The 9570-nt window shown below is 53.6% G+C and overlaps 1 protein-coding gene across 1 annotated transcript in view; it reads left to right on the top strand.

Moving 5' to 3' along the window:
* The first annotated feature begins 5379 nt into the window (after nt 1-5379).
* GNG2 (G protein subunit gamma 2) overlaps nt 5380-9570 on the top strand; it is a 30988-nt gene continuing 26797 nt past the window's right edge. Inside the window, exon 1 of the mRNA XM_058025651.1 lies at nt 5380-5604. The gene's annotated coding sequence lies outside the window, so the exon portion shown is untranslated. The remainder of the gene's footprint in view (nt 5605-9570) is intronic.

Genomic DNA, 9570 nt, shown 5'->3' with positions numbered 1-9570 from the left:
TTGGTGGGTTTTGGTGGGTTTTTTGTGGGTTTTTGGTGGTTTTTTGTGGAAGTTTCAGCCACTTACAATGCTCTAGAGTTGAGAAGAGGCACAGGGGGAGCTCCTGAAATGAGTGGGAGTGTGGAGTGTCCATAGTGGGGATCCTGGTGGGATGCTCAGGGGGGTTCCCAGCCTTCAGGAGCTGTGGGCTTGGTGGTTTTTGATGATTTTTGGTGGGTTTTTGTGGGTTTTGGTCATTTTTGGTGGGTTTTTGTAGAAGTTCCAGCAGTTCCAACACTCTGGAGTTGGGAAGAGGTGCAGGGGGAGCTCCTGAAATACGTGGAGTGTCCATTGTAAAGATCCTGGTGGGATGCTCAGGGGCATTCCCAACCTTCAGGAGCTGTGGGGTTGGTGGTTTTTGATGATTTTTTTGTGGGTTTGGTGGTTTTTGGTGATTTTTGTAGAAGTTCCAGCCACTTCCAGTGCTCTGGAGTTGGGAAGAGGCACAGGGGGAGCTCCTGAAATGAGTGGGAGTGTGGAGTGTCCGTAGTGGGGATCCTGGTGGGATGCTCAGGGGGGTCCCCAGCCTTCAGGAGCTGTGGGGTTGATGGTTTTGGGTGGTTCTCGTGGATTCTCCAGTGTCTGATGGAAGCTTTGTGCTGCCTTTCCCCTCCACAGCAGCCAGGACCACCCTCCCATCTCCCACTGGTGCTAATGAAACTCAGAACATCACTGGCCACTTCTTTTCTGTGTGATTTTGGGCCAGGTTTGCTGATCCTGGTGCCTCCTGGAAAAGTGTGGAAGGTGTCAACACCCACACTCTTTCCATGTCCCCATTCACTGGGAGAGCTGGGAATGTTCCCCTGGAGAGGAGAAGGCTCCAGGGAGAGCTCAGAGCCCCTGGCAGGGCCTGAAGGGGCTCCAGGAGAGCTGCAGAGGGACTGGGGACAAGGGATGGAGGGACAGGAGCCAGGGAATGGCTGCCAGTGCCAGAGGGCAGGGATGGGTGGGAGATTGGGAATTGGGAATTCCTGGCTGGGCTGGGATTGCCAGAGCAGCTGTGGCTGCCCCTGGATCCCTGGCAGTGCCCAAGGCCAGGCTGGACACTGGGGCACCCTGGGACAGTGGGAGGTGTCCCTGCCATGGCAGGGGTGGCACTGGGTCGGATTTAAGATCCCTTCCAACACAAAACATTCTGGGATTCTATGAAGGAGAAGGAGGAGAAGGAGAAGGAGAAGGAGAAGGAGAAGGAGAAGGAGAAGGAGAAGGAGAAGGAGAAGGAGAAGGAGAAGGAGAAGGAGAAGGAGAAGGAGAAGGAGAAAAAAAGGAGGAGAAGAAGAAGAAGAAGAAGAAGAAGAAGAAGAAGAAGAAGAAGAAGAAGAAGAAGAAGAAGAAGAAAAGAAGGAGAAGAAAAGAAGGAGAAGAAGAAAAGAAGAAGAAGAAAGAAGGAGAAGGAGAAGAAGGAGAAGGAGGAGAAGGAGAAGAAGAAGAAGAAGGAGAAAAGAAGGAGAAAAGAAGGAGAAAAGAAGAAGAAAAGAAGAAGAAGAAGCAAAGAAGGAGAAAAGAAGAAGAAGAAGAAGATGATGATGATGATGATGATGATGATGATGATGATGATCCCATTTTCCATGGGAAAGCAGCATCAGTGCACCTCCAGAGTGTTTTTCCCCAGCACTGCCCTAGCTGCAGCCCCGTCGCGTTTTGGGGCTGGGCCCTGGCTCCCAGCCCTGACATGGAGATGTGGGGCTGTGTCCCACTGCCCATCCCCACTGCCAGGAGCCCCTCTGTGTGCCTTTCCCACAGGCTCCAGGGGTAATTGCACGTTCCCAGCAGATTCCCTTTGTCCTCTATAAACATCCCACTGGCCGTCATCGGCAGGTCCCGGGCCCTAATTGCTGATTTCTGCTGAAACCCGACATTTTTGGGGCAGGAGGGAGGAGCACGAGGGAATGAGCCACTCCTGCGAGGGGGACTGCATTGTCTGATGCTAAATATACCCTGCACATTTCATGCCTGGCCCATAAAACCCCGGAATTTTCCTCAAACCAGATGGGGAAGGGTCTGGAGGGGGTGAGCAGGGGAGGGAGCTCTGCCCTGCCCATGGGCTGTGCTCAGAAAATGGGAATGAAATCAATAAATCCCCTTCTCTTTGATGCCCTGACCTCCATTCCTGCTTCATCTCAGCACGGGGGAGGTTCCCAGGGGAGGGAAAGGTCCCCGAGTTCCCATCCCTGCCCTTTTCCTGCTGCTCCTGCTGCCATTCCATGGATTTAAACACGACAAACAACAACCCAAAAAAACCCTTGCCCTGGGGGTTTCTCTTCTCCAGCGGCTGCACTTCCAAATTTTGCAGCTCCCATCACAGTCCCAGGCTGGATGGAGAAGTCAGAGATTTGGGATTTGTAGGGCGACCACGGGCAAAACATCAGTTTTAGGGAGCAAAATGCACAATATTGGGGCTGTTCTGGGATGTTTGGGGGCTGCTTTGGGGCTGTTTTCAGATGGCTTGAGATGTTTTGGGGCTGTTTTAGGCGGTTTTAGGCTATTGTTGGCTGGTTTGGGCTGCTTGGGGCTGATTTGGGATGTTTTGGGGTTGATTTCAGCTGGTTTGGGATGTTTTCGGGCTGTTTTGGGCTGTTTTAGGCAGTTTTAGGCTATTGTTGGCTGGTTTGGGCTGTTTGGGGCTGATTTGGGATGTTTTGGGGCTGTTTTGAGGCACCCAGGGACAGTTCTGGGGTTTTGGGATGTCCCAGGTGATGTGCCAGGGCTGCAGGGTGGGATTCTGGGGTGTCCCAGGCTCTGGGTGGGTTTTTGGGATATCCCAGGGCTGCAGGTGTGGCTCTGGGTGAGATTTTGGGGTGTCCCAGGTGGGTGCCAGGACTGCAGGGTGGGTTTTTGGGATGTCTCAGGCTTTGAGTGGGTTTTTGGGGGATCCAGGTGGGCGCCAGGGCTGTAGGACCCGCTCAGGGTGGGATTTTTGGGATGTGCCAGGGCCGCAGGGACAACTCTGAGTGGGATTTTGGGGTGTCAGGCTGATGTGCCGGGGCTGTAGGGATGGTTCTGGTGGGTTTTTGGGCTGTCCCAGGAAAAACTCTGTGATTTTTTGGGGTGTCCCAGGGTTGCAGGGACAGCTCTGTGATTTTTTTGGGGTGTCCCAGGGTTGCAGGGACAGCTCTGGGTGATTTTTTGGGTGTCCCAGGTGTGTGCAGGGACAGCTCTGTGATTTTTTTTGGGGTGTCCCAGGGTTGCAGGGACAGCTCTGTGATTTTTTGGGGTGTCCCAGGGCTGCAGGGACAGCTCTGGGTGATTTTTTGGCCTGTCGGGGCGATGTGGCAGCGCGGAGCTCCCTCGCTCGGGGCAGCGGAGGAAATCGGTCACGGACGGAAATCTGTCACCGGGGTTGCTGTGGAAACTGCGGGGAAACCCGGGCGGCGACAGCGGGCACAGAGCCACCGAGCCCGGGGAGGGGACACGGACACAGGGGAGGGGACACGGACACAGCGCCCCTGTCCCTCCGCCGTCACCCTTTGGGGATGCTCCCAAAATGAGCAGCATCCCTCGGTGCTGCTGCTGTGGGAGGAGCTGCTTTGGGGCTGTTTTGGGGCTGTTTTGGGATGTCTTGTGCTGGTTTTTGCTGTTTTGGGGCTGTTTTAGGATGTTTTGGGGGTTGTGCCTCTCCCCAGTTCTGCCCCCGGGCGAAGGGCACGGCAGAAAATCATTGTGCGCTTTCATAAAATCATGGAATTCCGGAACGGCTTGGGGTGGAAGGGACCTTAAATCCAAAAAAATCATTGTGCACTTTCATAAAATCATGGAATTCCAGAATGGCTTGGGTTGGAAGAGACCTTAAATCCAAAAAAATCATTGTGCACTTTCATAAAATCATGGAATTCCAGAATGGCTTGGGTTGGAAGAGACCTTAAATCCAAAAAAAAAAAAAAAAAATCATTGTGCACTTTCATAAAATCAAGGAATTCCAGAATGGCTTGGGGTGGAAGGGACCTTAAATCCAAAAAAAAAAAAAAATTGTGCATTTTCAGAAAATCATGGAATTACAGAGTAATTTGGGTTGGAAGGGACCTTAAATCCAAAAAAAATCATTGTGCACTTTCATAAAATCATGGAATTCCAGAATGTTTTGGGTTGGGAGGGGCTTTAAATCCAGTCCCATCCCACCCCTGCCATGGCAGGGACACCTTCCACTGTCCCAGGCTGCTCCAAGCCCCAATGTCCAACCTGGCCTGGATGAATTCCAGGGATTTGGGGCAGCCCCAGCTGCTCTGGGCACCTGTGCCAGGCCCTGCCCACCCTGCCAGGGAAGGATTTCCATGAGGACACAGCTGGGCTGGAGCAGAAGGGGGGAAAAGGGAAAAGCCACCTTATAAAAACCCCGTTCCTCATGCCTCCAGAATCTTCCACCTGAAATTCCCCTAAACTGGGCATGTGAAAAATAAGATAAAATAAAATAAAATAAAATAAAATAAAATAAAATAAAATAAAATAAAATAAAATAAAATAATAATATAAAATAAAGTAAAATAAAAATAAAAATAAAAATAAAATAAAACAATAAAATAAAATATAAAATAAAATAATAAAATAAAGTAAAAAATATATAATAAAATAAAATAATAAATAATAAAATAAAATATAATAATAAAATAAAATAATAAAAAATAAAATAAAATAAAATAAAAATTAAAATAAAGTAATAAAATAAAGTAAAATATAATAAAATAAAATAATAAAATAAATATAATAAATAAAATAAAATAAAATAAAATAAAATAAAATAAAATAAAATAAAATAAAATAAAATAAAATAAAATAATGAGTGATCCCCTGAGCTGTGCCCTAATGGGAACCTTGGATTTGGGAAGGGTTGGAGGGGCAGGGAGGGGTTTGGGTGTGCCAGGGGGATGGGGGGTGTTGGGGAGGGAAGGGCTGGCAGGGATCCGGGGTTTTGGGGGGCTCCAGGCCGGGGGGGTTTGGAGCAGCGCAGGGGCTGAGAGAGGGCAGGGGTGGGTCTGGGGGCTGTGGGGTGCAGGGGGTCTGTGTGGGGTTCAGGGGTGGTTTAGGGCTGTGATGGGTGCAGGGGGGGTTCGGGGGGATACGGGGCGGGTGTAGGAACTGGGGGTGCACACGGGTGTGGGGCGGGCACGGAGCGGGTGCGGGGTCGGGGCGCCATGGGGTGGCCGAGGGACAAGGGACAGGGACAGGGACAGGGGCAGGGGCAGGGGCAGGGGCAGGGGCAGGGACAGGGACAGGGACAGGGAGGGGCAGCGGGGTCTGGGCAGGAGCGATCCCCGAACGCCGGGGGAGCGCAGAGCATCAGCAGCAGGAGGAGGAGGAGGAGGAGGAGGAGGAGGAGGAGGAGGAGGAGGAAGTCGGGGCTGAGCCGCTTCCTGTAGGCAGCGGGATGAGCGCAGACAAAGCTGGGTGGGGACTCGCCGCTCGGGGCTGCTGCTGACCACCATCCTCCTCCTCCTGCTGCTGCTGCTGCTGCGGCCGCGTCCCCCCGGCCCTCCCTCCTCCATCCCAGCGCCCGTCCGTCCGTCCATCCCGCTGTCCGTCTGTCCGTCCCGCCGCCGCCCGCCCCGCGGGGAACCGGGGCACCGCTTCCAGGTACGGAATGGGGGCACTGGGAGGGCTGTCACTGGGAGCACTGGGAGTGAGCACTGGAAACACTGGGAGCACTGGCACTGGGGGCACTGGGCGTGAGTACTGGGAGCACTGGGAGCGCTGGGAACACTGGCAACACTGGCACTGGGAGCACTGGGAGCACTGGCACTGGGAGCACTGGGAACACTGGCACTGGGAGCACTGGGTACACTGGGAGTGAGCACTGGGAGCACTGGAATCACTGGGAGCGCTGGGAGCGCTGGCAGGGCTGTCACTGGGAGCACTGGGAGTGAGCACTGGGAGCACTGGGAGCGCTGGGAGCACTGGCACTGGGAACACTGGGAACACTGGGAGCACTGGGAGTGAGCACTGGGAGCACTGGGATCGCTGGGAGCACTGGGAGCACTGGCACTGGGAGCACTGGGAGTGAGCACTGGGAGCACTGGGATCACTGGGATCACTGGCGCAGGTGGGGCCGGGCAGGGCTGTCCCCACCCCCGCTGTCCCTGACCCCCGTGGGGACCGAGCCGCTCCCAAACCTGCAGAGTTCCCCCAAATCTCGCATTCCCCGCGCCCAGGGACACCCCCGGGGTCCCACCCGAAGGTGCTTTGTGCAGCGAGCTCGGGCTCCCAACAAAGGTTGGATTTAAAGGGTTTGATCCTCCTTAATCAGCTGATTTGCCATCACAGGCGAGGCTTTCTCCGCGGATGAATGAGACGTAGTGTTCTTTCTTCCCTGATTTTTTTCTTTTTTCTTTTTTTTTTTTTTTGTAATCACGGGAAGGAAGGAAGGAAGGAACGGGGAGATTTTCCCGATCCCAAATCCCTGCAGCAGCATGTGCTGGGATCAGCCCCAGCCTGGCTTGGGGGGGTTTGGGGGCGATGTCCATGCAGGTCCATCCCCACAGCCGTGTCCCTCTCCTTTATATCCCAATCCGTGTTTTCCCAGCTGTGCTTTGGGTGAAGGATTCCCGGGAAAATCTCTCGAGGAAAACCGGCCCAGGGCTGGGAGGGGGGAATCCAGCAAAAAACCGACACAGGCAGGATTTGGAATAGAAATTAGGGGGGAATTCTGGAATAGAAATTGGGAGGAAATTCCTGGCTGTGAGGGTGGGCAGGCCCTGGCACAGGGTGCCCGGAGCAGCTGGGGCTGCCCCAAATCCCTGGAATTGTTCCAGGCCAGGTTGGACAGGGCTTGGGGAAGGCGTGGATGGCAGGGAGTGGGATGGGATGGGCTTTAAGGACCCTTCCCACCCCTGTCAGAGACCCCACGGTTCTCACCTCCTTGGTGGGAAATGATTTATATTTATTAAATGATTTAAGGCCAGTCCTGAGGCACAGCCATACCCCCCTCATTAATCAATCGCTGATGAGCTGCTAACGAACTTAGAGCGCGGTGCCCAAAGGGCAGGGGCTGGGGGCAGCAGTGATCTGCCTCTGCTGCTCTTATTTCTTTCCCCATTTCCTGCTGCTCTCATTTCTTTCCCCATTTCCCCCCATCGCTCCCAATCCATCATCCCCAGCCCCTCTGTCCTGGAGAAGGGGCTGGGGCCGTGTGGATGGGTTGGCAGCAGGCTGCAGCCAGGCACGGAGGATTTTTCCTCATAACTGGATTTCCCTGGATGCAACTGGAGCATGCAGATTTTTTAATCCTCTTTCCAACCATATGGCCGCTGGCTGCGTTGAAATATGACTCAATTAATTATTGCCAGGAAAGCCCTGGGGCCAAGCCTTTCTCTGGGAGGGGGTTTGGAGGGTTCTGAAGGGGCTTTTCCCACCCTGTTTTGTGGGATTCAGGGATGGGCTGATCCCTATCCCACCCCACCTTCTGTGCTGGCCCTACAAGGCCGGGCATGGCCCCAGCGGCTCCTTGGCACCAATTTTGGGGCTTTTTTAGGCATTTCCAGCCTTGGAGGAGGAGGAGGGAGGGGTGATGCTTGATGCCATGTGCTGCTGGCTGCTCACCTGGATCCGTTATCACCTGGATCACGCCTGGAGGCAGCCTTGCCCCCAAAAACGGGATATTCCCACCTTGGGAGGACCTGTGGTCTCTCTGGGAGCTGCCAGCTTTGCTCCCAGTGGATAATGCACCACCCTGAAGGATCTCGTGGGGTTTTTTCTCCTTGGTGGGGCACATTTTGCATCTGGGGGAGGTGATAACTGAGGCTGCTTCATGGCATGGGGGTTCTCAAGACCAGGAGCAGGTAATTCCTGAAGGGAATCCCATGGATTGATGGCTGCGAGCTGGTCAAGAAGCATGTTTATATTTATATTTATATTTATATTTATATTTATATTTATATTTATATTTATATTTATATTTATATTTATATTTATATTTATATTTATATTTATATTTATATTGTGTGCTATTGTTAATATTATTACTGTTATTACTGGTATTAATCCCCAACCCCACCTGCTGCTTTGCCACCCCATGCCAAGTGCAAAATGCAATATAAACGCGATTTTCCCGGGGTGGGCAGTGCCAATCCCGCCCGGCAGCCCCGCGGGTGCTCCCGCTGGAATTCCAGGGGCTCCTGAATCCCGGTGAGTCACCGAAGGAGGACAGGCAGGCGCCGGCTGTTTCCATAGTAATTAGGGCTGGAGAGATGGTGCTGGAGCCCCACGGAGCCCTCATGTCCCCAAAAATCGCTGCCGGGGGCGGCTGTCCTGCTCCATCCCGCCCATCCCATTGGGATGCTCCAGGAGGGCACATCCTGCACCCTCCCTCCCCCTGGATCGCCCCGTTTGGGGCTGGGATTTAGGCACTTACCCTGGAAAAACAGCATTTCAGGCTCGAGTGGCATCAATCCTCAGCGTGGCTTTGCCAAGGATCTCCCTGCTGTGCCCGGAGCGGGATGGGGAAAGCGGGATGGGAAAAGGATTCCTCAGGCTTCAGTTGGCTTAAAATCCTCCCTGGAGCTGTGGGTTCCTGTGCAGGAGCTGTGGGTTTGGAGGAGATGTGGTTTGGGGTCGTTCTTGGGTATTTTGGGTAAGAAAGCAGCAGCTGCCAGCTGATGGGAGATGCCCAGCTCTGATCAGATTCCTCTTTGGCTTTGCTCTGGAGCAGGGAAGGAGGATAAAGAAGGTGTGGAGAGTCAGGGGTGCCAGGGAAATGTCTCCACAATGCCACTGTCCCCAGGGGGACACCAGGGCAGTGCCAGTGTCTGTGCCTGTGACATTTGTCACTGTCATGTCTGCAGCCCAAGGGATTCTGCACAGAAACCTTGGGAGAAACAGGCAGGGCTTGGTCTGAGCCTCCTGAGACTGGAACAATTCCCAGTGCCAGGAGCCCAGAGGAGCCATGGAGGTGCTCTGAGGGCTGGAGCCAGGCTGGGAGAGCCGGGGGTGCTCACCTGGAGAGGAGAAAGCGGGATGGGGAAAGCGGGATGTGTCCGTGTGTGTTCACAGCCAGCATGGAAGAGGGAGGAACGAGCTGGATTTTCAGCTTTTCTTGCTTTTCAGGCTCTTCTCTTGCTGTTCCCCTCTCTGGGCTCAGCATCTTCGTGGGGAGCAGGGATGAAACCCCATTCCATGGAAAAGGATGTGGCTGCATCCTGCTCCACCGAGCCAGGGATTTTTTTGCTTGTCCTCGCACTGTTTTATTCCCTGCTCAGCTTTCCATGTGCATTTTTCCCTCTGGGTGCCTCGTGCGTGGTGCAAACCCCTCACATCCACTCCCTTTGGAGCACAGGAGGGGTTTTGTCCACCCAAATTCCCTGAGGGAATGGCCAGGGGTGCCCTGGTGGGGATGCTCAGGGTGGCTGCAGGGACAGGGCAGCTCTGAGCTGGGCAGGATCCAGCTGGATTTGGCTCCATGGAGAAGCCAGAACTGTTCCAAACTGTTCCATCCAGGGTGGGGCTGGGATGGTGCTGGTGGAGTGTGAGTGTTGGATCAGGCCGGTGGTTGATTAATTAATTAATGATGCCTTTGATTAGGGAGGTGCAAGGGAATCGAGGAGGCTG

The sequence above is a fragment of the Melospiza georgiana genome, chromosome 6 (genome assembly GCF_028018845.1).
Source record: "Melospiza georgiana isolate bMelGeo1 chromosome 6, bMelGeo1.pri, whole genome shotgun sequence".
Lineage (NCBI taxonomy): Eukaryota > Metazoa > Chordata > Aves > Passeriformes > Passerellidae > Melospiza > Melospiza georgiana.
Note: the sequence above shows the minus strand (reverse complement) of the source record. Positions and strands in the feature narration are given on the sequence as shown.